The following is a 27,141-nucleotide window of genomic DNA, read 5'->3' as shown; positions in this document are numbered from 1 at the left end:
GTGAGCAACAAGTCCCCGCGGGTGGGCCCCCGCATTGAGGCGCCAGGCCCGGCCCGGACGCCCCTCAGAGAAGCACGCAGGGTCCCGGAGGAGCGGGTGGCGTGCCTCCTGCAGCCCAAGGGCAGAGGCCGGGCGAGCAGTTTGCACCGGGTGGCGTCTTGTTATACACTCCCTTTCCCAGGGAGGAGGTGCCCCGGAGATCCTCGGAGACTTAGAGGGGCCCGCAAGTCTGTGAGGCAGGGAAAGTGCCCCAACATGACCTGGCTGTGTGACCTTGGGCAAGTCACTTCTCTTTCTGGGCCACAGTTTTACCACCTGTAAAACGAAGGCATTGAATGAGATGTACACGAGCTGGATACCAGATGTTGTCTGAGATCTTGGGCTAGTTCTTCCTTAGACGGAGCCTCAGTTTCCATATCTGGGCCATAAGGGAATTGAGGTGCTCTTTGAGACCCCAGGCCCGATGAGTTGCAGAGTGGCCGAGAGGAATGTGTGTGTGTATATGTCTGTATAGGACGGGACTGCACAGTAAGAAGGAGTTGGCTAAAGGGGCTTTTCCTCGAAGGCTCTGGATAGACCCCAGGTTAAGACGGGGTAGAGTCCGGTTGCGTTGGCCCTCCAGGATCATCGAGCCTTTGAAATGGGGAAATTTCACATAGTTCTCCATAGAATCGGGAAGAGGAAGGAGTCCATGGAGCCTCTTAGTGTTACGATTGAAATATTGGCCCAAAAGAATCAAAAGATTGAAATTAGGCCCAGGAGAGAGAGCTAGGAGGAGGGAGAACATTTATGGTACTCCTACTATGTGCCAGACCTTGTTTTAGGCATACGTTTTAATGTAATTTTTACAGGCATCCTTGAGAATTTACACGTAAGGAAACTAAGTTTCAGAGAAGTTAAAGTAACTTGCCCAAGGTCACATGGTAATGTGCAGAGTTACCACTGTTAAGGTGTTGCCTTTCAGAATCACTGGGCAAAGGGGGTTAGTCACTCTCCATCTAAAAGAAGTTTGCTTTGTCACGAATGGGGGGAGAGGTCTGGTCCCTGACACTTGTATTGACTTCTGGCATGGAGCTCAGGATGGGTCTTGATCTCTTGGTGGTTAATTATAAGAACATCCCCTTTGTTCAGTCTGTGAGTTGGAAGGGACTGTTTCTAAATTGTAAATGTCACTCTGAACTGTGTCAGTGATATATCAGTTTGAATTCTGACTGACTGACTTGTAGAAGAAACTTCCCCAACTATTGACATATAGACTTGACTCTTAGTTCAGAGTGGTGTCTGCCCAGTAACTTTCTCCTCCTTTGTAGGCCAATTTTCTTGGGATGGGAGTTTTCCATTTGTTAGTTCAAATTTCTTTGAATTCTTGGTGAAATAGCTTGCCTCTGATTAAGTGTAATGTTCCTTTCTTTGTGCTCCCTGTTATCGGACTTAAAGATGAGTGAAGATTGTGGACCTGGAGTGGGAGGTAGTTGGGTACTGTAAATTGCAGCCCTTAATTTTTCCAAACCTCAGAGCTTTTGGTTAATCAAAATGGTAGGACTGGCAGTGTGTATTGTTCTCATATGTCAATGGTAGGAAAGAAAATTGGAAGAGGAAGTTGCTGAGAAAGAGGGCGTTTCTTAGCAGTGGAGCCAATATGTATTCTTTGTTTGAAATTCTAAGACCATAAAAGCAACAACTGTTGGAGGAAGGAAGGAAAAAACTGTGAAACTCTTCTCTGGTTCAGATATATTTTAAGAGCTGTTCCTGTTGCTTTCCCTGTCCGAGGCTCTGCTTCCACAGAAAAAGTCAATTGTAATTTGCCCAACATTCAGAAATAGTATTCTAGAATGGAATAATTTTAAATCTTAAACCTGGATAAAGTTTTTAAAAAGAACATGTTAGTGAGTATATTATTTATCAGTGGATGATTCTTTTTCTCACCCTGATTACCTATTGCAGTCTTTGGGCTTGTTTTAACTGTGATTTAAATTAGTGAATTTCAGCCTAAGAACTATTGGTCTAGATATTGGATAATGCTAATGTTATCATCATTTGAAAAACACGTAATACTGCGTTCAGTTTTTTACATTTTTTAAAAGTCTTTTTAATGCTCTATTTTACAGGATTGGAATGAGTGAATAGTTATTAAGACATTGACTATTTCATGTGAAGATATACTTGTAATCTAAGTATTAGTTATATTTTCCATATAAAATTAAGTCTTAATTAGCATACCACTCCACAGTACCTTGGGGCCAAAAAAATTCTTGGGGTCAGATGTGTTTCTGATTTTTTTTGGATTTTAGAAAGGGAATATGGTGCATGTACAGTGTATTATGTTACATCCCAGAGAGACCTTTTTAAAGCAACCCCTTTTAATCAAATACATTACTGTATCTACAGTAAAATGTCAGAATGTTCACACCAGCTGGGATAAAGAAATACTATAGTTTCATGTCAGGTTTTGCCAGCAAATGAATAATGAAAAACTTGTTTTTTACAGCCTTTTGGATTTTAGAATTGAAGTTAAGGGATTGTGGACCTCTGTTGATAAAACTTACATCATGACAAGAACAATTACAAGGAAAAATACTGTAAACCAATCTAATTTCAAAGCCATGGGTCTTAAGAACAGTATTAGGTAGAAGCTTTTACCGTATTGCATAAAAATAAAAGTTTTTTGTTTCTTTCATGTAACAATCTTATTAATATGTGCCAGTATGCATTTTTCCTTAAGTGCCAAAAATACCTTTTAATACCCTCATTAGTCCCTGTTTTAGATGTTTCAATGGCACCCTATCCCTTTTTAAAAAAGTAATTTATAGGGTCTTTTGCTCATCAGTTTTCCTATAGCAGTTAAGAGAACTGTACCTTTTAACATATAATTCAGAGTAAGACTGATCAGATTGGATTCTGTAGATTCATGTTTGCTGAACTTAAAGCTGATGTTCCCTTCAGGGTGATCTTTAATATAAGGTCATCACTGTTGGATGGGATTTAGGTGAAACAATATTTATTTTTAATTTATGAAGTCTCCACAATTTGAACATCTTGTTAGGGGGTTTGCTAAAATGTATTTACTCAGAGTATTTTTATTTTAAGCATATGATATAAGCAGCTTGAGCTTATCAACCATATGAATTTTGGGTGATTTCTTTAAATGGCCAAGGGATCTCTAGGAGCATATTTACAAAAACTCAGTCTACTCTACTTTTCTTGGACACTTCAACTATAGAGTGAGGTGGACTGGTATTGTTGGAGGTTAAATAATTATTTCTTTTCTTTAAAAGAAGCCCCATGAGAACATGAATTTGAGAGATTATGGCCTTCAGGATACCACATAGCCACCTGATTTGAGGGCCTCAATTCATCTTCCTGTTGGGTGTCTCCATAGGTACTTTCACTGCCAGGGAGATAGAAGGGGTGTGGAACAGTATATCAGTGTAGCAGGTAGAGTTGGTATATGATTGGACTAGGGAACAGGCACAGTTCTTATCCATACTACCCCAGTTTCTTCTATTTCATAAGCACTGATGATACTGCAAAAAGATTACAAATTAGTGCATTAACATCCTATTCCAAGTTACTCTGTTGTGACTGTGGATGAATTCTTCAGGACAGGACCTATGTCTTAATGCTTCTTTTGTATTCTGCAGAGCCTAAAGGCCAGAACAACAAACTTTCATCAGAATTTACCATTAGAAAACATTCATAGCTGGATCTGCCTGGGAGCTCTGATATCAATACACAACCAGGGTTGAGAACCACTGACATGTACACAATGCAGGTGCTCAATAAAATATGTGTTGATTAATTTGCTACTCGTTCTGGCATGAATTGGGTAGGGTGGAAGAAGACCCAGGTTTTTCATAAAGCAAAATAGTTTTCCAAGTTACCAGTACACATCTAACACTTGGTACATTTGGGCCCATAGTCAGTTTGCTGCTAGTTATTCTGCCAGCATCCCCACCCTGATTTTGTGACCTAGGCAGGATTAGATACAGTCTGACAAAAGGCAACTGAAAGTTTTGTTTAATTCTTGGGTGATGTCCTTACTGACAGATTGATTAGTGTAACAGTTGCTAAGTTGGGAATGGCTATGCAGGAGAATGCAGGAATTGGGTATTTGGGTGACGGAGGTGGGCTGCTGGGCACCAGTGATGTCAAGGGAAGAAATGGAAAATTGTAATTTAACTGTGTCTCCAACATATAACATAAGCATGGAACATAATTGGTGTTTCAGAGCTTTTTGTTGACTGAAGAAATGGATGGCTCTTTGTTTGGCGGTATATAAGCTGTGAAATAAGATACTTCCTATTGATTCTACAGAACTGAGCTACGATACCTATTCCATGAAGCCTTCCCAGGAGACATTGAGTGACTCCCTTGTTTGTTTTCTCCTTCATTGAATCGTTTATCAGATTGTCAAATCTGTTACCAGACAAATTATAAAACTTTTTTTCCTACCTGACTGTGAGCTCCTTAAGGGCAGGAGGACTGTATTCATTTTTGTATGACTGGTGCTTAGCATATAACAATGAAGGCTTATAGATGCTAATAATACTTAAATTATGGCCTCTGTGTTCTACTTCATTCTTGTAGGCTTCTCTTTCTTCCAGTTCGTGTTCTTCCCTTTGTAGTTCAGATCAACAAACACATATTGTCTTTTTTTTTGCTATCATTAATGTACAATTACATGAGCAACATTATGGTTACTAGAATCCCCCAATTATCAAGTCCCCACCACATACCCCATTACAGTCACTGTCCATCAGCATATAAGAGTATTGAGTGTCTTTTGAGAGAGGACTTTCTTAGGCCTTGGGGTGGGGTGGGGTTTCTCAGCCTTGGCACTGTTGACATTTTGTGCTGGGTAGTTCTGTAATAGTGGAGGGCTGTGTCCTGGATTGTAGGATGTTAAGCAGCACTCCTGGTCTTTACTCACTACCCAGTATCACTGCCCCTTCACTAGCTGTGACCCTCAGAAATGTCTCTAGATGCTGTTAAAAGTTACTGGGGGAAAAAATTACCCCCCATTGAGAACTACTCATATCAAGGGTAGGGATGGTGGAGTCATAGGAGGAAGTGAGAGTAGGCCATCTCAGGTGTGCATTCTCCTTTTACTCCTTCCTTCTGGTTATACGCTCTTTCTTGTTTCTAACTTTTGACTTTTGGTTAGGAAAAAAATGAGGGAAATCAGGAGGTGACAGCCTTAAAATAGCCTCATTATTTAGTTTAACCATACAGGAGCCGTACAGATAGCTGAATTATTTATGTAGGTCTATGTAAACTCAATTTCTACCACTGATTAGATGGAGTAAAGAGTTACTAGAATATTACTACCTTGCATTAAAGACTATTTCTTAGAAAAGCTTATAGCTGAAAAGTTTAATACATAAAGAATAGCTATTGGTTTTATTGAGAACTTGCCAGGACTTGTCAGGGTTCTTCTTTGCTAGTTTTTGAGCTTTGTGGCTAAGATATATTGTATCTTTTTTATGTCCCTGCATACATTATAACTCTAAAAAAACATTTTTAGCTAAAGGGCGTGTTTTCCTGAGCTCTGTATTTTTTGTGATAGGTAGATTGATCAAGGCAGTGGTCCTTGGTCTCTTTGGGCATTCAGGAAGTAATGATAAGTTAGTAACATTTGGGGGATTTCACTGTCTTTTGGCCAACCCTCCACAATATAACGTAATCATTCATGTCTTAGTCACCATTAAAATTGAATGAGTGTTTTTTTTACTGTTGCATTTGAAGTTGTGAATGATACTATAGAGGATTCAAATGTATAGTTATGAATGGTATCTCAGAATAGTTACCATTTATGCAAATGAAACACACTTCTTAACTTAGAAACCAAACAGAATTAAATTAGAAAAGGGAAGAATAGAAACAAGAATTGTTGAATGCTTGCAGAGGAAATAATATTCAAATATAGAAGTATCCCAGAAAAATTTGCTCTTTGTCATGATTTCTATACACCAATAAAGAAAAACAGTTTGAGATTGATGGGAGAGGCTATTAAAATTTGCCTATGATAATACATTTCATCCTGTTTTTTTTTTTCTGGTAAACCAGAAAAGTCTGAGACATACTCTCTTAGGAGTAAGATTAATTACAGTTAAACAGAATTAAATTTCTTATTTTTAGAATATAGAAGCCCTTTTGGAAAGAAGCAGTGGTTTAGTTAATTTCCACTCTGAGTGAATGTATGTGTGTGTGTGTGTGCATACATACATATACACACGTGATGTGGCTTATGGTGACATTTAAACTTTGGAATTGGCATAGTAAAGTAACAAGAGCAATTCCTTTACTCTCAGGTATTTAGAATTGAAACCTTTTTCTCCCAATTATGCCATTATTCTAGCAAGTACTCAGTCTAAAAGCTTTTTTTCAAATCGTATCTTGAGAAATTGTGTTTAACTGTGTAGCAGGAGGTCATGCCCATCAAGTGTTCCCTTCCATTCATAATTGAGAACTGTAAGTTTCCCTTTTTAGAATACTGATAGTCATTAAAGAATAGTATTCCTCATAACAAAATCATCTGTGTAATTATGGGAAATATAAGACCAACTTTGCCCCATTACTTTTAAAGCTCCTTCAGCATTCATTGGGCGATAATTTGCAAAGTACAGTGCTCCCACTTGATATATACCATTATAGTCAGTCAGTCCCCAGCATTTTAGTAGTAGTTACATTTTACAGATAAACAGTCTCAAAAAGGTTAAATAACTTGCTTAAAGTCGCTCAAATCACAAATAGCAGATTTGAGATTAAACCCTTTTTTTAATGAGATTTTCTTAAAGGTAAAATTTACATACAGGTAAATGTATGGAAATGCAGGTATTTAATTAGATGAGTTTTGACAAGTGTAAACACATGTGTAGCCAGCACTCCAGTCAAGAGGTAGAACATTTCCATAACCCTCCAGGTTACCTCACTTCCAGTCAGTCCCCACTTTGTCATACACAGTCACTGTTCTGATTTCTATCCTCACATGAATTTTGCCTCCTCTTGACTCATACAATATGCAGTCTTTTGTGTTTGAACTTTTCTGTTCAACGTAAAGTTTTTAAGATTCATCCATGTTGATGTGTATATTAGTGTGAACCCAATCTTTTGATGCATGTCTTTCCAACAAACTGCAGCTCCTGATTTGCTTATTCTTGCATCATGTCCCCCCCCTTTTTTTTTTTTTTTTGCTTTGGTATTTGCAAGTAGTTTACTTCCCTTTTCTGATCTTAGATTTATTTGTTTTTAAAATCTCTTTGAAATTACAAAAGTAATACATGCTTATTGCAGCAAATTACACAATCAGAAGTGAATAAAGTTTCCTCAGATTTATTTTTTTTTCTGCTTTTTTCTAGTTATGAAAATGAGTGCTGTTTGTTAAAAAGAAAAAGCCGAATTCAAAAAATATGAAGCAGAGAATAAGAATAACCTATAATCCTATCAATTAGCATTTTGATATATTTTCCTTTTTCTCTGCACTTTACCACAGCCACGATCATAGTTTAGGGTTTTTAGGCTTTCCTTCTTATATTAGATTTGTCATATCCTCATTAATCAGTTCTTGTTACTTCAGTGTTCATGCTTATGGCCACCCTAAATCAGAATATCTAGTTGGCAGTGACCATGGCTTGGGGGGCCTAATCGGGCAACATTTTTGAATATTTACTGTACACTTACTTCACCCATACCCACCATTTCTTGTGGAGTAGGAGGCAGTTTAATTCTGTGGTTATGAGTGAAGATTTTGGAGTCAGTCCATCTGGGTTCAAATGAAGGCCTCTCCACCTACTGGCTCTATATGTTGCCTTGGATAGTGACTCTCTCGGCCTCAGTTTTCTCATCTGTAAAATGGGGCCTGTCTAGCTTTACAGTAAAATATAGAACGTATCTCAAAGGGTATTGGAAGGGTTAAAGGATGTCATTTCTTAGTGCAGTGCGCAATAAATGTTAACAGTTGTTGTAAAATAAGAAATGACATATTTGGTTGGATACATAATTTATCTGGTGCAGAATTGTGCTTGTGGGAAAAGAATGAAAATATCAACTTCAAAATTTATGCCCCAAATTCATAATTTCTCTTAGGAATTTCTTACAGAAATACTATCTGTGAATTTATCTAGACTATTTGAATTATTTTTTTCTTACATTCTGTACTCCCCATCTGAGTAATGAGTTTTATTACTTTGTATACTGGATTGGGTAGTAAACTATTACCAGATTTTATTGGTCCTAATAAAAGCAATAGCTCCTGGATAGTAAGTATATACCGTGTGCTAGGCAGTGTGTATATCTCCATTCTCACCTTAACCCTTCGAATTAGTTGTTATTTACAGATGAGAAAAGTGAGGCTCAAAGAAACTAAGTAACGTGCCCATGGTCACACAGCTAAGCCTGCTGGAACTAAAATTCAAAGCCTGCTGTTCTTCTTTCCCTCCCTTCTTCCTTCCCTTCTTTCTTACTCCTTTTCTTTTTCCCTCTTTTACTATACCTTATTGTTTCCTTAGACTTCTGCTTTAGAACTTCCAAGACTGATGCAGAATCCCTTTTTCCCATTTCACTCCCTCTTTGTTTCTTTCTTGTTAAAGTATCCTTTATATATCTGTATCTATGTTTTTTAAAAATGTGTACATACAGAAGCTCCTGTCTGTTGGTCTTTTTGGATACCTTTGTAGGCCTCCTCTGTCTATTTTACCTTTTTTTGTGCTATGATGACCACAACTGCACATTCTATTCTAGGTACAGATACACATTGGTTTAAGGGCAGGATAATGTGTTCTGTATTGCTAGAGCTTTCATAATAACAACCAGCATTTTGTTGTCTTTTTGTAGCTGTTTTCAGGATAAGTCCAGGGACTCTGAAACCCTTTTCTTGTATTGTAACAGGTGGCTTTAGAACTTATCATCTGATAAATATGGTTTGGCCTATTCTTCCATTACTGCATTATCTTATTTTTGTCTACACGAAAGCTATTTTATACATTTCCCAGCACACAACTTTGTACCATCAGATTTCTGTAGAGCTACCGCTGTAGATCATCTGCCAATGAGAAAGATTTCACTACAAGTTTTTCTAGATAATTCCTAAAAATGTTATGTGATGGGGTTCAACATCAATCCCTGGGGAACCCATTTGTTTATACATCTTTATCTAGAGAAGGGATTATATCAGAACTCAAGTTTCTATTTCTAAATGAATTATTTGGAGAAAAAATTAGTCTTCTTAAACCGTATTTATTTGCTGTTTCAATAGCCTTTGGAAGAGTTTTTTTTTTTTTAATTATGCTTAATTATCATTATATATTATCCTCTTACTTCAGGTATGCATATGTGTTACCTGAAGCTTTGCAAACAGGAGGTTCTCTGTAAGGCTTTGCTATAAAATGTTCAACAATAGGGTAATGCCCAGTGCTGGGTTACTAGTTTAACATTCGACAAATTTATTGAGTACTTACTGTGTGCCAAGTATCAGGAATATAACTCAGTGGCTATAAGAGTTAAGGTTTCTCCTCTCTTGACGTGTAAGGGGGCTTGGAGAGACAATAAACAAACATATAAGTAAAATGTTGAAAGACTGGTATGTTAGGAAGAGAATCAAATAGGGTGCTATAATAGAGAGTAATGGAGGAACTTAGATAAAGGTGGTTGGGAAAGACTTCTCCGAGAAGGTGACAAGCTGAAACTGGAGAACAGAAAAGAACCAACTAAATGAAGAGATGAGGAAAGAAAGTTCCAGGGTAGAAGGAACTATAAGGGCAAAGGCATTTCAAAGCTTTGTAGGACTGATAAGGAGTTTTATTTCTAAGGACAATGGGAAGTTTTGAGGAGCTGTTGTTTGTTTGTTTATTTGTTTGAATTGAGGTGCTAGAAGAGTTTTTTAAAAAACTTTATAATGCAAAGTTTCAAACGAATATAAAAGCTAAGAAACTGGTATAGTGAACCTTTATGTATCTCTTTCCTAACTTCAACAATTACTAATTCATGGCCAGTCTTTTTTCTTCTAATACCTTTTATCTTTCCCTAATGTTTTTTCAACAGTAAATGTAGGTTTCATTTATTTATTTAAAAAATTTCTAGTTTTATTGAAATATAAATGATGAATAAAAATCTTACGTATTTAAGGTATACAAATAATTTTATATATATGTACATGGTGAAATAACCACAGTTAAACCAAGTAGCACATCACCTCTCATAGTTACCATTAATAATGTAATTTATTTAAAATGGTTATCTGGCCTATAGAACTGCAGTAGTTTAAATACTTGAATTAACGCTTTTTTTTTTACAGTAACTTTATTGAGATATTATTGACATACAATAAACCATACATATTTAAAATGTAAAATTTGATGTTTTGACATATGTATATGCCAGTGAAACCACCATCACAGTCAAGATAATGAACATATCCATCACCCCAGTGTTTCCTCCTGCCTCTTTGTAATCACTACCTCTAGCTTCTGTGCCTGCACCCCCTCCTCCACAGACAAATACTGATCTGCTTTCTGTCACTACACATTAGTTTGTATCTTCTAGAATTTTATGTAAATGGAATCATACAATATGCGCTCATTGAGGGGGTCATCTGCTGTCTTTCATTCAGGATAATTATTTTGACATCCATCCATGTTGTTGCAAGTATCAGTAGTTCCTGCCAAGTAATAATCCATTATGTGAATATACTGTTTTGTTTATCTATTCCCTTGTTGATGGACATTGGGGTTTTTTCCAGTTAGGGGTTATTCCAGATAAAGTTTCTATGAACTCCAAAAGTAGAAGAGGAGGGAATACTCCCAAACTCATTCTACAAGGCCAGCATCACCCTAATACCAAAACCAGGCAAAGACACCACAAAAAAAGAAAATTACAGACCAATATTCTGATGAACATAGATGCAAAAATACTCAACAAAATATATTAGCAAACCAAATTAAAAAATACGTCAAAAAGATCATCCATCATGATCAAGTAGGATTTATTCCAGGGATGGAAGGATGGTACCACATTCGAAAATCCATCAACATCATCTACCACATCAACAAAAAGAAGGACAAAAACCACATGATCATCTCCACAGATGCTGAAAAAGCTTTCGACAAAATTCAACATCCATTCATGATAAAAACTCTCAACAAAATGGGTATAGAGGGCAAGTACCTCGACATAATAAAGACCATATATGACAAACCCACAGCCAACATTATATTTAAAGCAAGAAGCTGAAAGCTTTTCCCCTAAGATCGGGAACAAGACAAGGATGCCCACTCTCCCCGCCTTTTTTTTTTTTTTTTTTGGTATCATTAATCCACAATTACATGAGGAACGTTATGTTTACTAGGTTTCCCCCTTCACCATATCCCCCCTACAACCCCCATTACAGTCACTGTCCATCAGCGCAGCAAGATGCTGTAGAATCACCACTTGTCCTCTCCGCGCTGCACAGCCCTCCCTGTGCCTCCCCACACACTATACATGCTAATTGTAATGCCCCCTTTCTTTCCCCACCCCTTATCCCTCCCTTCCCACCCATCCTTCCCAGTCCCTTTCCCTTTGGTAACTTGGTCCATTCTTGGGTTCTGTGATTCTGCTGCTGTTTTGTTCCTTCAGTTTTTTCTTGGTTCTTATACTCCACAGATGAGTGAAATCATTTGATACTTGTCTTTCTCCACGTGGCTTTTTTCACTGAGCATAATACCCTCTAGCTCCATCCATGTTGTTGCAAATGGTAGGGTTTGTTTTCTTCTTATGGCTGAATAATATTCCATTGTATATATGTACCATATCTTCTTTCTCCATTCATCTACTAATGGACACTTAGGTTGCTTCCATTTCTTGCTCTATTGTAAATAGTGCTGCGATAAACACAGGGGTGCATCTGTCTTTTTCAAACTGGGCTGCTGTATTCTTAGGGTAAATTCCTAGAAGTGGAATTCCTGGGTCAAATGGTATTTCTATTTTGAGCATTTTGAGGAACCTCCATACTGCTTTCCACAATGGTTGAACTAATTTACATTCCCACCAGCAGTGTAGGAGGGTTCCCCTTTCTCCACAACCTCACCAACATTTGTTGTTTGTCTTTTGGATGGTGGCGATCCTTACTGGTGAGGGTGATATCTCATTGTGATTTTAATTTGCATTTCTCTGATGACTAGCGATGTGGAGCATCTTTTCATGTGTCTTTTGACCATCTGAATTTCTTCTTTGGAGAACTGTCTATTCAGCTCCTCTGCCCATTTTTTAATTGGATTATTTGCTTTTTGTTTGTTGCGGTGCATGAGCTCTTTATATATTTTGGATGTTAAGCCTTTATTGGATCTCTCATTTATGAATATATTCTCCCATACTGTAGGATGCCTTTTTGTTCTACTGATGGTGTCCTTTGCTGTACAGAAGCTTTTCAGCTTGATGTAGTCCCACTTTGTTTCCCTGGCCCGGGGAGGTATATTCATTAAGAAATTGCTCATGTTTATGTCCAAGAGATTTTGGCCTATGTTTTTTTCTAAGAGTTTTATGGTTTCATGACTTACATTCAGGTCTTTGATCCATTTCAGATTTACTTTTTTGTGTATGGGGTTAGACAAGATCCAGTTTCATTCTCTTACATGTAGCTGTCCAATTTTGCCAACACCAACTGTTGAAGAGGCTGTCATTTCCCCATTGTATGTCCATGGCTCCTTTATCGTATATTAATTGACCATATATGTTTGGGTTAATGTCTGGCATCTCTATTCTGTTCCACTGGTCTGTGGGTCTGTTCTTGTGCCAGTACCAAATTGTCTTGATTACTGTGGCTTTGTAGTAGAGCTTGAAGTTGGGGAACGAGATCCCCCCCTCTTTATTCTTCCTTCTCAGGATTGCTTTGGCTATTCGGGGTCTTTGGTGTTTCCATATGAATTTTTGAACTATTTGTTCCAGTTTGTTGAAGAATACTGTTTGGTAGTTTGATGGGGATTGCATTGAATCTGTAGATTGCTTTAGGCAGGATGGCCATTTTGACAATATTAATTCTTCCTAGCCAAGAGCATGGGATGAGTTTCCATATGTTAGTGTCCTCTTTAATTTCTCTTAAGAGTGTCTTGTAGTTTTCAGAGTATAGGTCTTTCACTTCCTTGGTTAGGTTTATTCCTAGGTATTTTATTCTTTTTGATGCAATTGTGAATGGAATTGTTTTCCTGATATTTCTTCTTTCTGCTAGTTCATTGTTAGTGTATAGGAAAGCCACAGATTTCTGTGTATTAATTTTATATCCTGCAACTTTGCTGAATTCTGATATTAGTTCTAGTAGTTTTGGAGTGGAGTCTTTAGGTTTTTTTATGTACTATATCATGTCATCTGCAGATAGTGACAGTTTGACTTCTTCTTTACTAATCTGGATTCCTTGTATTTCTTTGTTTTGTCTGATTGCCATGGCTAGGACCTCCAGTACTATGTTGAATTACAGTGCGGCCTCTCTCCCCGCTTTTATTCAGCATAGTAGTGGAGGTCCTAGCCACAGCAATCAGACACAAAGAAATAAAAGGCATCCATATTGTCAAGGAAGAAGCCAAATTGTCACTGTTTGCAGATGACATGATATTTTTGTACATAAAAAACCCTAAAGAATCCACTCCAAAACTACTAGAACTAATATCTGAATTCAGCAAAGTTGCAGGATATAAAATTAATACACAGAAATCTGTTGCATTCTTATACACTAATGACGAACTAGCAGAAAGAAAATCAGGAAAACAATTCCATTCACAATTGCATCAAAAAGAATAAAATACCTAGGAATAAACCTAACCAAGGAAGTGAAAGACCTATACTCTGAAAACTACAAGACACTCTTAGGAGAAATTGAAGAGGACACTAACAAATGGAAATTCATGCTCTTGGGTAGGAAGAATTAATATTGTCAAAATGACCATCCTGCCTAAAGCAATCTACAGATTCAATGCAATCCCTATCAAAATACCAATAGCATTCTTCAACAAACTGGAACAAATAGTTCTAAAATTCATATGGAACCACAAAAGACCCCGAATAGCCAAAGCAATCCTGAGAAGGAAGGATAAAGCAGGGGGAATCTCGCTTCCCATCTTCAAGCTCTACTACAAAGCCACAGTTATCCAGACAATTTGGTACTGGCACAAGAACAGACCCACAGACCAGTGGAACAGGCTAGAGAGTCCAGATATTAAACCAAGCATGTGTGGTCAATTAATATGATAAAGGAGCCATGGACATACAATGGGGAAATGATAGCCTCTTCAACAGCTGGTGTTGGCAAAACTGGACAGCTACATGTAAGAGAATGAAACTGGATTATTGTCTAACTCTGTACACAGAAGTAAACTTGAAATGGATCAAAGACCTGAATGTAAGTCATGAAACCATAAAACTGTTAGAAGAAAACATAGTCAAAAATCTCTTGGACATAAACATGAGCAAATTCTTAATGAACATACCTCCCCGGGCAAGGGAAACAAAAGCAAAAATGAACAAGTGGGACATGTCAAACTAAAAAGCTTCTGTACAGCAAAGGACCCCATTAGTAGAACAAAAAGGCATCCTACAGTATGGGAGAATATATTCATAAATGACATATCTGATAAGGAGTTGACATCCAAAATACATAAAGAGCTCATGCACCTCAACAAACAAAAAAGAAAATAATCCAGTTAAAAAATGGGCAGAGGATCTGAACAGACACTTCCCCAAAAAGGAAATTCAGATGGCCAACAGGCACATGAAAAGATGCTCCACATCACTAATTATCAGGGAAATGCAAATTAAAACCACAGTGAGATTACCTCACACAAGTTAGGATGGCCAACATAGAAAATAGGAACAACAAATGCTGGCAGGGATGCAGGGAATGGGGAACCCTCCTACACTGCTAAACTAGTTCAGCCATTGTGTAAAGCAATATGGAAGTCCCTCAAAAAACTAAAATTAGAAATACCATTTGACCCAGGAATTCCACTCCTAGGAATTTACCCTAAGAATTCAGTTTCCCAGTTTCAAAAAGACATATGCACCCCTATGTTTATCGCAGCAGTATTTACAATAGCCAAGAAATGGAAACAACCAAAGTGTCCATCAGTAGATGAGTGGATAAAGAAGATGTGGTACCTATACACAATGGAATATTATTCAGCCATAAGAAGAAAACAAATCCTACCATTTGCAACAACATGGATGGAGCTAGAGGGTATTATGCTCAGTGTAATAGCCAGGCAGAGAAAGACAAGTATCAAATGATTTCACTCATCTGTGGAGCATAAGAACAAAGCAAAAACTGAGGAACAGAACAGCAGCAGACTCACAAAACCCAAGAATGGACTAATAGTTGCCAAAGGGAAAGAGACTGGGGGACATGTGTGAGAAGGGAGGGAGAAGGGGAAAAAGGGGCATTAGGATTAGTACATGTAATGGGGGGGCACGGGGATAGCAGTATAGCATAGAGAAGACAAGTAGTGACTTTATAGCATCTTACTACGCTGATGGACAGTGACTGTAATGGGGTATGTGATGGGGACTTGATAATGGGGGGAATCTACAATGTTGCTCATGTAATTGTATGTTAATGATAGCAAAAAAAAAGAAACAGGAAAATAAAAAGCTACTTTGAACATTTATGTACAGGTCTTTGCATGGCTATTTCTTTTCAGTTCTTAAAATTGAGGTACAATTCACAAGCCAAACCATTTACCCATTAAAACTGTGCAACTAAGTATTTTTTTTTTTAGTATATTCACAGTGTTGTGCGGCCATCAGCACTGTTTAATTCCAGAACATTTCATCACCCCAAAAAAGAAATCCCATACCTATTAGCAGTCATTCCTCACTTCCCTGCAGCCCCAGGCAACCATTAACCTTTCCAGGTCTATAGATTTGCCTGTTTTGGACATTTCATGTAAATTCAGCCATACAGTATGTGGTCTTTTGTGTTTGGCTTCTCTCACTTAGCATGTTTTCAAGGTTCATGTTGCAACATATATCAGCACTCCTTTCCTTTTTATGGCTGAATAGTATTCCATTGTATGGACGTACCACCTCTGTTCATCAGTTGTTGGGCATTTGGTTCATCACTTTTTGGCTTTTATGAAAAACTGTGTTTTAAACATTTATGTACAGATTTTTTGTAAGGGCATGTTTTCAGCTCTCGAGTATATACCTATGAGTGGATTTGCTGGGTCATAGCATAACTGTGGTAATGCCAGACTGTTTTTTAAAGTTGCTAGATCTTTCATTCATTTTACATTTCCACCAGCAGTGTATGATTCCAGTTTTTCCACATCCTTACCAATATTTCTTATATGTCCTTTTGATTTTAATCATCCCAGTAGGTGTGAAGCGATATCTTTTGTTTTGATTTGCATTTCCCTAATGATTAGTGATGTTGATTGTCTTTTCATGTGTGTGTTGGCTATTTGTGTATCTTTGGAGAATGTCTAAAGGCTTTACCCATTTCTTAAATTGGGTCATTTGTCCTTTTAATATTGAGTTGTAATAGTTCTTTGTATATTCTGGATATAAGTCTTACCAGGTATGATGCGCAAATGTTTCTTCCATTTCTGTGGGTTGTCTTCATTTTCTTGATCATGCCCTGCAAAGCACAAAAGTTTTTAATTTTGATGAAGTACAGTTTATCTATTTTTGCTTTGGTTTGTGCTTTTAGGTGCTTTAGGCAAGTAAGAAACTAAAGATTTACACCTGTGTTTTCTTCTAAGTGCTTTATACTTTTAGATCTTATGGTTAGGGCTTTGATCCATTTTGAGTTAAATTTTGTGTATGGTCTTAGGTAGGCATCCAACTTTATTCTGTTGCATATGAAAATCTAGCTGTCCCAGCACCATTTGTTGAAAAGACAATTCATTCTCTATTGAGAACATCCTTGTCAGAGATCAGTTGGCCATAAATAGATGCATGGGTTTATTTCTGGATCTCAATTCTCTTCCATTGATCTAAATATCTCTTCTTATGCCAGTACCACACAGTCTTGATTAGTGTAGTCCTATTGAAAATTTTGAAATAAAATAGTGTGAGTCCTTCAACTTGTTCTTTTTCAGTATTGTTTTGGCCATGCTGAGTCCCTTGCACTTCTGTATGAATTTAGGCTCAGCTTGTCAGTTTCTGCAAAAAAGCTGGCTGGAATTTCAATAGAATTTTCATTGAATCCATAGATTAATCTGGGGACTCTTGCCATCTTAACAATATTAAGTCCTCCAGTCTATTAATATGGGATGTCATTTCATTTATTTAGGACTAAACTTTTTCTGTTTTGTAGTCTTTAGTGTACAAGTCTTGCACTTGTTTGTTAACTTTATTCAGAAGGATTTCATTCTTTTTGATGCTATCATAAATGAAATTGTTTTCTTAATTTTATTTTTGATGGTTTATTGCTACTCTATAAAAAGTACAATTGAGTTAATATATTGATCTTATATTCTAATACCTTGGTTTTATCAGTTTTTTTGTGTATTCCTTAGCATTTTCTAGGTATACAAGATCATATACAATACAGAGAGTCTTACTGCTTTACCATTCTCATGCCTTTTTTTTCCTTGCCTAATTGCCCTGGCTAGAACTTCCAGTATAGTGTTAAACAGAAGTGATGAGAGTGGACACCATAGTCTTTTTTTCTGATCTTGTTTTGATATCATAGTAATACTAGCCTTATAAAATAAGTTCAGATGTGTTTATCATTATTTTTGAAGCAGATCCCATTTCACTTTTAAATATTTCAGCATTTATCTCTAAAATAAAAATTTTTCCCCCATTGGAACATAATTATATTAGCATTGTCACACTCCAGTGTCTTTAAATGATGTCCAGTCACTTAAAAAATCTTAAGTGGGGAGGTAGAGGTGGGTATATGGGATGATTTCAATTTTTAAAAGATTAATCCAGTTGCTGCAAAGAAAATGGTTATCTGGGGACAGGGATTGATTGAGGTGAGTAACAGAAGGCTATTGCAGAGTCCAGGTAATAATAGAAACTTGAATTAGGTTGGTGGAAAAAGAAATGGAGAGAAGTAATGTATATAGTACATATTTTGGATTTAGAGCTGATAGGACTGGACAGATTAGATATGTGGTTTAAGGAAGGAGACAAGGATGGAGCATGCTTTCCTTCTGGAAACTTCTCTTAGCTTTTATGACAAAGCATTGTTCTGGTTCTCCCTTCTGCCTTCCTTGATGCTTCCTTTGTCAGGCTTCAAGCTGTCCTTTGACCTTGCATTTCTGTTCATGCCTTTGTTTTGGGAGGTCATTTTCTGTCTCCTCTTTAACTACAACCTCCATGTAGTAACTTCCAGATCTGAACCCCAGATTTCCTATTGGATCATTCCACCTGGATATCCCTTCTGCACCTCCAGCTTTTCATGGACTGTTTTCTTTTGGGATCCGGTGGTCAGATTAGTACAGCTTGTCTTCTCCTTGCTTGGGAGATATGTTCACAGGGTTTAAAGATGGATTTTATACCTTAAATACAGGCTTTAATGATGAACCTTTGCTTTTCTAAGATGCTTAGCACACCTGGAAAGCATTTTCCTTCAGAATCTTGACTTCCTCATGGGTTAAAACAAGAAGGCTAAAGCTTATCCTCTGCTCATCCTCCTTCCCTCTGGTCCCTGACTTGCTGTCCTTTATCCTGATTCACATTATTTCTATTTATTAATTCCCTCAGTCATTTGTTCAGCACGTTTCAGAGCTGGTACAGGTCTGGCATCTGGCAGCATACCAAACTTTCGCTCCACTATTTTCCCAGTTTATCCAGGTGTAAGGCTTAGTTACTATTGACTTCCCTGAACTGCCTATTTCTTTTCATGCCAACACACTCCCAGGTCCCTCCGTTTTTCCCTACTACCTAACTTCAGGTTCTTTGTTACCTTTTGCTGTGACTGTTGTCCCTAATTGCAGTTTCCCTCCCCAGCTCCATTCTGTTCTACTTTGCTTACGTAAAATATATGGCATCTTCTAAATATTCTGTTACGTATAACTCCAGTTGTGTGACTCGCAATCAATCACTCATTGACTGAAGTACAAACTCATCCTGATACTTGAAATTCTGTGATCTGTTCCTACGTGTGTTTCCAATCCCACTACTTTTGCAGTCGTGTACTCACCTTCCTTCATTACCCAGACATGTCTCATTTTCTGCTTATGTGCCTCTGCTTACACTTCTGTCCACCTCAGAAATATTCCTTTTCTCTGCATGTCCAAATCCTATTTTTAATGCTCAGTTATATGATACTCTTCTGTGATGCCTTCTGTGATTTACTCAACCAGGAGTAAACCATAATTTCATCACTTCTTACTCTATTTTGTATGTATGTACTTTTTTCATCTCTCCTTTATGGCTAAACCCCTTAAACTTCCTTGTATCTCTTTGTCTTCTACAGTGCTAATGCCTTTGTACTTAGTAGTTACTCAATAAATATTTCTTGAGTGAGATAATACAGATAATGTACCTGGAGGCACAAAACTAGATTGAATGGTCTCGTGAGTTATTAGCCAACCTCAGGATTTAGGATTTTTGTAGATTGAAGAGCTGAAAGTGTTTAAACTTTGCTCTCATTAAAAAATATATAGAAAATTTCAAACATGTAAAAATAAAAGGAGAATGATCTAATGAATCCCTATATGACCATCACTAGGCTTCAGTGGTTGTCATCTCATAGTCAATCTTGTTTCATCTGTAGCGCCACCTACTCTCCTTGAATTCTTTTGAAACAAGCCCCAGACATCATATCATATATAAATTGTAAATAATTTCATTCTGTAGCTCTAATGATAAAATATAATTTATTTTTTAAAACACACAGTACATCATCAAATCCAATTAATGTTGAAATTCCCACAGTTGCTTTCACTTCTCCCTCTCTCCCTTCATTTCTGGCCCCCTTTCTCTCTAAACATTTGGTTTATTTGAACCAGGTTCCAAAAAGGGTCCATACATTGATTTGGTTTAAATGGTTCCCAAGTCTCTTTAAATCTGTAGTTCTTTTGCCTCCTTTTTCTTGTGTATTGTTGTTGCTGTTGAAGAAAGCAAGTTGTTTTGTAGATTTTCCCATTCTGGATTTTGCTGATCAAATTTCTATGATTCATTTATGTTCCTCTATCCCTTGTATTCCCTGTAAACTGATGGTTAGATCTAGAGCAGCATTGTCTAATAGAAATATTCAAGCCTTGAAAGAAATTTAAATTTTCAAGTAGGCACATTATAAATGTAAGAAGAAACAGATGAAATTCATTTTAATAATTTTTTATCAATCAATAGTTGCAAACTATTATTTCAACATGAAGATAAAAAATTATTAATGTAATATTTTAAAACATTCTTTAATACTAAGTTTTTGTGATTCAGTGTGTTTTACACTTACAGCACATATCAATGCACATGAGCCACGTTTCAAATGCTCAATAGCTACATGTGTATAATGGCTACCTGTTGGATAACACAGCTCTAGAGGCTTGACCTGAATCAGATGCCAGCTTTGGCAGTAATGCTTCCATTAGGAAGCTTATAATATCCAGATGTCTTGATGAGGAAAGTATTCAACATGGCCAACAGGGCCCATTGGGGAATCTCTGCCCTTCCCCACCTTGGGACTCTTCCATGTTCTTCTTCCGCCCTGCTTGCTGTGCACACCAAAGTGCCACATATATGGAAGTAGAAAAGTATAAATTGCTCCCCTTGCCTGTGCTAGGGGCTCAGACCTTTGGAGATCAGCCTTCTCTGAGCCCGCCCCTGTGAAATAAACCTCCATCTTCCAAGACCTCCTAGTGCCGTTTGGTTCTTCTGACTGGTGATCCAGTCCAGGTTCTGTAACAGTCTGTTTTGTGTTGTAAGTGGTAATGGATAATGATTACCTAGATTCTTTGTTAGATGTCTGCAGAATGGTGATATTCTAACTATATTATTCTTTCTTCATTTATTAGCTGGAGTACTTCAAAAAGAAAAACTGCCCCTTATCAACTCTAGTAATACTGAAGTTTGATTTGTACAGGAGAGGCAGGATGAATACTTGATTCTTTCACTTTATTTATTTACAAGTTTTCAAAATTATGAGTTGATTACCTGCCATATTCCAAAGGCGATCAGTGGGTTTATTTTTAAGTGTTATCATGAATTTATGGTTTTAACATATTTGATATGTTTTAATCCATTCTTGTTATCTTACTGATGTTCAGTTCCATCTTGGACCAGGAGAGCCTCTTCAAGTTGACTGCTGATTCCTTTTGATGTAATTGCAGTAGTCTTTGATAGTGTTTCTTGCTTTCTAGTGTAAATAAGATGTTCCAGACTCATCTTGTACATTTACTGCCGTTTAGCCAGAGCTCTGGATGCTTTTAGTGAGATACTGTATTTAGAGACCACACTGTTGGCCCTTTCATTTTGTAAATGAGGAAACTGAAGCCTAGAGAAGAAGATTGGTATAACCAAGGTCACACAGATTTAGCAGCATAATCCTGCCTAGAACCCGAGCCTTCTGGCTCTTATCTCTGTGCCACTGCCATTTTGTCTCATTTCCTCTACCTCGTTTCTAGGACAGGTGGTTTAACTGCATTTGAGCTTCTACTGTAGGCTAGAGGGGAAGATAGGTTTTGTGGGTCATCATTGGAGGTACAATCAAACCTCATTAATTTGGACTAATTGGGATAATTCTAGTGTGAGTGATGTATGTTGTTTTTCTTTAGGTGCTGCTGTTACTTTGAGTCAGAGTAAAATGAAACTAGGCTAATAGTATTACCAGGTTATTTTGTTACGTAGAGGTCCTTGTATCTGGTTTAATGAATAGCTGAGAATGATGTGCAATTTAACTTTAATTGTATGTAAATTAGACTCCTGAAATGCTTAAAAAGCTCATTAAACATTTCTCCCTGAAATCTTATTTATACTGTTTTATTTGCCAGTTTTCTCTTTATTAGAGTGCAGAGGTAAACTTTAGCACAGCTCTGAATTTATCTCATTTCAAATGTGTGGAGTCTATATTAATGAAGTGTTGCTGTAAAGTTCAGGGAATTTTAGAAATAATATTTGAGAAAGTGCAGAGGAAGAGCATCTGAAAGTCAGACATCTGGCAATGTCAGCTGACCAGAACACAACTACTTGCATTTAAAAGTAAACTGGAAGTGCTTTTGAGTGGCAAAGAGCTTTCAGGAAGCTTGTTCACTTTACCTCAAAAGTAGATTACCCTGGGGCCTCCCTCAGAGATAATTGTATATATTGAGGAACAGAGGATCCAGGTGTGTGAGGGCTGACTGTGTTGCCTGTTGGCTCTGTGGCCCAAAGTCAGTCACTTGACCTCTCTGAGCCTTAATTTATTCACCTATAATGAGGTAATTTAAAATCGAGAGTAGTAATACATGTTCTTTTTACTTGACAGACTTCTTGTGAGATTCAAATCAGCTAATTAATCAAATAACATAGTAGATATTTATTGAATTAATGAGAGATAATATGAAAGTGCTTTTTTAACTAGAAGCTTTGTATGACCAAAAGCATTATTAGAATAATATAGATTGGATGCATTAATACATACTAATGATCAAAAGTATGGCAGCAGCAGGAGGAGATTCAGATGTCTGTGCAGAATTGTATAGCATGTTACTACAGAGGCATGTAGCTCACACTCAGGAGCCTCTGACGGCATCTTGGTTTTTTTTTTAATTAAGGTATTATTGATAAACACTCTTATGAAGGTTTCACATGAAGAAACAGTATGGTTATTACATTCACCCACATTATCGTGTCCCCTCCATACCCCATTGTAGTCACTGCCCGTCAGTGTAGTAAGATGTCAGAATCACTCTTTGCCTTCTCTGTCCTACACTGTCTTCCCCATAGCAACTTGGTTTTATAGCATAGTATGGCTGATGTAAAGACCCTGAGTTACCAAAAAAAAAGCTTAAATTTTATTGGTATATTTTGTTTAAGAAATAATGGATATACACAATATATTTTACAATGATTTTCATTAAAATGGCTTCAAAATGTGTGGTGTCTAAAAAGTTATTTCCATTATCTGACAGTTCTACTTTATATGGAGTCTGTCATTCCCTAAAAGCAGCTAATACTATAACTAAATGCAGCAAGTGTTATAAATTCTTTATTTCTCCTAGTAATCCCATGAGCTAGATACTATTATTAATCTTTATTTTACAGACAGGGAAACTGATAAACAGATTAAAAAGCCTGCCTCTGATTCTGGATTGGGATCCTGCATTGAGAGAAAAATTTACAATGAAGAGCACCGTTAGGACAACTGGTAGAATTTAGACATGGACTTTATTTAAATAATATTGTGTCATTGTTAAATTTCTGAATAAAGTAATTGCATTGTAGTTTGAGGAGATGACTCCTTGAATTATTTAGAGATGGGGCAACCATGTATATATCTATTATCAAATGGTTAAAAAATTAGCAATTAAATTGTGTGTGTGTGTGTGTGTATGTGTATGGAGAGAAGAAGGATACAGGGAAAAAAAGTAAATATGGCAAAATATTAATGATTTGTAAACCAAGGTAAAGGGCATAGGGTAGCCCTCTGTATTATTTTTTTCTTTTTTTTTTTGAAGTGTAGTTGATATACAATCTTACATTGGTTTCAGGCACACAACACGGTCGTTCACCAGTTACACACATTATTAAATCCTCACCCTAACTAGTATAGTTACTATCTGTTAACACAGAAAGATGTTATGGAGTCATTGACAAGTGTTCTCCATGCTGTACTCCCATTACTGTGACAAACTTATGATTGAGAATTTTTATGCCTCTTCATCCCCATCACCCTCCCTACCAGTGCACTCCAGCCCCTCTCCTATCGTAACCGCCAAAGTCACTTCTCATTGTCTGTGAGTCTACTGCTATTTTGTTTGTTTTGTTTTTAGAGCCCACAAATAAGTGAAGTCACATGGTATTTGTCTTTCTCAACCTGGCTTATTTCACTTAGTGTAATACCCTCTAGATCCATCCATGTTGTTGCAAATGGCAGGACTTCTTTCTTTTTTATGGCTGAATAATACCCCATTGTGTATATGTACCACCTGTTTATCCATTCATCTATTGATGGGCACTTTGGTTGCTTCCATATCTTGGCTATTGCAAGTAGTGCAGCAATAAACATGGGGGTGCATGTCTTTTTGAATCAAGGATTTTGTTTCCTTTGCGTAAATTTCTAGGAGTGGAGTTACTGGGTCATATGGTATTTCTATTTTTAATTTTTTGAGGAACCTCCATACTGCTTTCCACAGTGTCTGCACCAATTTACATTCCCATCAACAGTGTAGGAGGGATCTCTTTTCTCCACATCCTCGCCAACACTTGTTATTTCTTGTCTTTTTGATAGTGGCCATTCTAACTGGTGTGAGGTGATATATTTCATTGTGGTTTTGATTTGCATTTCCCTGATGATTAGTGATGTGGAGCATCTTTTCATTTGCCTGTTGGCCATCTGTATTTCTTCTTTGGAAAAATGTCTGTTCAGGTCCTCTGCCCATTTTTTAATCAGGTTATTTGTTTTTTTGATGTTGAGGTAGATGAGTTTTTTATGTATTTTGGATATTAACTCCTTATCAGATATGTCATTTATGAATATATTCTCCCATACTGTAGGCTGCCTTTTTGTTTTGTTGTTGGTGTCATTTGCTGTATAGAAGTTTTTTAGTTTGATGTAGTACCACTTGTTCATTTTTTATTTTGTTTCCCTTGCCCAAGGAGATATGTCCAGGAAAAAAATTGCTCATGCTAATGTTCAAAAGATTTTTGCCTCTTCTAAGAGTTTTATGGTTCATGTCTTACATTCAGGTGTTTGATCCATTTATTGAAGAGACTGTCTTTTCCTCATTGTATATTCATGGCTCCTTTATCATATATTAATTGACCATATATGTATGGATTTATATCTGGGCTGTTTATTCTGTTCCATTGATCTATGGGTCTGTTCTTGTGCTAGTACCATAGTGTTTTGATTACTGTAGCTTTGTAATATAGCTTGAAGTCAGAGAGTATAATAGCCCCAGCTTTGTTCTTCCTTCTTAGGATTGCTTTGGCTGTTTTGAGTCTTTTGTGATTCTGTGTGAATTTTAGGATTATTTGCTCTAACTCACTGAAAAATGCCATTGTTATTTTGATAGGGATTGCATTGAATTTGTAAATGGCTTTGGACAGGATGGCCATTTTGACAATTATTCTTATCCATGAGCATGGGATAGATTTCCATTTATTGGTGTTCTCATGGGTATCTTGTAGTTTTCAGAGTTCAAGTCTTTTGCCTCCTTGGTTAGGTTTACTCCTAGGTATTTTATTCTTTTTGATGCAATTATAAATGGAGTTGTTTTCCTCATTTCTCTTTCTGCTAGTTTATTGTTAGCATATAGGAATGCAACAGATTTCAGTGTATTAATATTGTATCCTGCAACTTTACCAAATCCAGTTATTAGTTCTAATAGTTTTCTGGTGGAGTCTTTAGAGTTTTCTATATATAGAATTATGTCATCTGCAAATAGTGACAGTTTTACTTCTTCATTACCAATTTGGATGCCCTTTATCCCCTTATCTTGTCTGATTGCCATGGCTAGGACTTCCAGTACTATGTTGAATAAAAGTGGTGAAAGTGGACATCCTTGTCTTGTTCCTCATCTTAGAGGAAAAGCTTTCAGCTATTTGCCATTGAGTGTGCCTTTGTACTGTTTTTGCAACTTTTCTCCAAGTTTGAAATTATTTCAAAATTAAAAAATTAAAAAATTTCCCTAAGGTCACACAGCTAAAGAATTTATATGGCAGGGCTGAAATTTGAACTCAGGCCACTTGGTTCCAGAATCCATGTTCTTAAAACAGAGTGCTATTCTGCTGTTCTTTCATGGTGCTGGAAAAATAAGATAAATCTGTACTGAATTTTAAATAATTGGGACTGTGATTGGATTCTTCAAGGGTAGAGTGATCATATAATTCATAATGTAAACTAATTCACTTTTCTTTTTCCACCCTGCCCACAGACTGCGCCACCAATTCACTTCTAAGAGTAAGAGGGAATACTGTTATTAATTACTCTGGGACAGTTGATGCAAACCAATATGGATGGACACCCTAAAAGGGATACCACTTGGCAAAGAGTACAGTTTTAACAAATGTGACATGATAATTGCTTCATTATAATTGAATTTTGTTTACCGTGGATTCTTGATATACAACACATACACTTTTTTCTCCTGCCAACAAACCTCAGGCCTTCACCTGATACATTTTCATATTTTCTCCTCAGTTTTGCTAATTCTTTTGCCTCCTTCTAGACCACTTGGGAAATACTCTGTCAAGTTTCATTTCCTCCAAGTCTGAAAAATACCAACAGGAATTTCTATAACAGTGGTCCAGTTTTTAAAAATATTGGCATTTAAAACCATAAATTCCCAAACTTCTTTATTAACGTGGTTTCTACAAGGAGAGGAGCTTGTAAAATGCATCTCTATTACTGAATTGGCAGAGAAATACTACTGTTGTCAGTTTCCCATAGATATTTGGAAAAAGCTTATTATTTGGTACCACAGGGTGTGTTAATATCTGTTAAAAGGATTATACCAGTTTAGAATAAAAAATGTGTGTGCTGTCTCATTGATCTGTTGCCCAGGTAGTGTCCATTGCCATTTTTCTAATGGTACTTACTTGCAATAACACTCTCCTGGAGCTGTGTCCAGTTAAAGACATTGACCTTCACCGGTAGAGGACTAGTATTCTTGGTCAGTCTCTAAACAAGCTTTCAAAATTCACAATTTGCTCTGGATTTTTAAACATCAGCTACTTTTTTGCTGTTTCCTCATACAAAATGTTTTTAACCAAGTACACATTCACAAGGGCAGGAGAGGGTGGGACAGGGCAAGGGTGCTGAAATTTAAATCAGATAGTTTTCCTTACAGTTAGCTACAGTAGTATAAGGTTTGGAGAAGGAATGGGTAAAACAAATGACTAGCATAAGTTTTTTAGATTGTAAACCACTAAAATGTTTTTTTCTTAAATTATGAGATGTGCTTTTATAGTGACATATTAATAATTACATTTTTATTTTTTTAATATGTATTTTATAGTTCAAAGCTGTTAAATTTCTTATTCTTGCTGGTTTTTTAAATTCAGTGAATTGCTGTACTTAAATGG

The 27,141-nt window shown here is 36.8% G+C and overlaps 1 protein-coding gene and 1 long non-coding RNA gene across 2 annotated transcripts in view; one reads left to right on the top strand and one right to left on the bottom strand.

Annotated features, from left to right (window-relative positions):
- WASF2 (WASP family member 2) overlaps window positions 1-27,141 on the top strand; it is a 66,549-nt gene that overhangs the window by 194 nt on the left and 39,214 nt on the right. The gene's annotated exons all lie outside the window — the stretch shown is intronic.
- Window positions 7-27,141, bottom strand: part of LOC118972321 (uncharacterized) — a 45,514-nt gene continuing 18,379 nt past the window's right edge. Inside the window, exons 4-5 of the long non-coding RNA XR_005061227.2 lie at window positions 16,532-16,594; window positions 7-10,654 (exon numbers count right to left, since the gene is read on the bottom strand). This is a non-coding gene — a long non-coding RNA (uncharacterized lncRNA). The remainder of the gene's footprint in view (window positions 10,655-16,531; window positions 16,595-27,141) is intronic.

Source organism: Manis javanica, chromosome 4, assembly GCF_040802235.1.
Source record: "Manis javanica isolate MJ-LG chromosome 4, MJ_LKY, whole genome shotgun sequence".
Taxonomy (NCBI): Eukaryota; Metazoa; Chordata; class Mammalia; order Pholidota; family Manidae; genus Manis; species Manis javanica.
The sequence above is the reverse complement of the archived record's forward strand: the minus strand, read 5'-3'. Positions and strand labels throughout refer to the sequence as shown.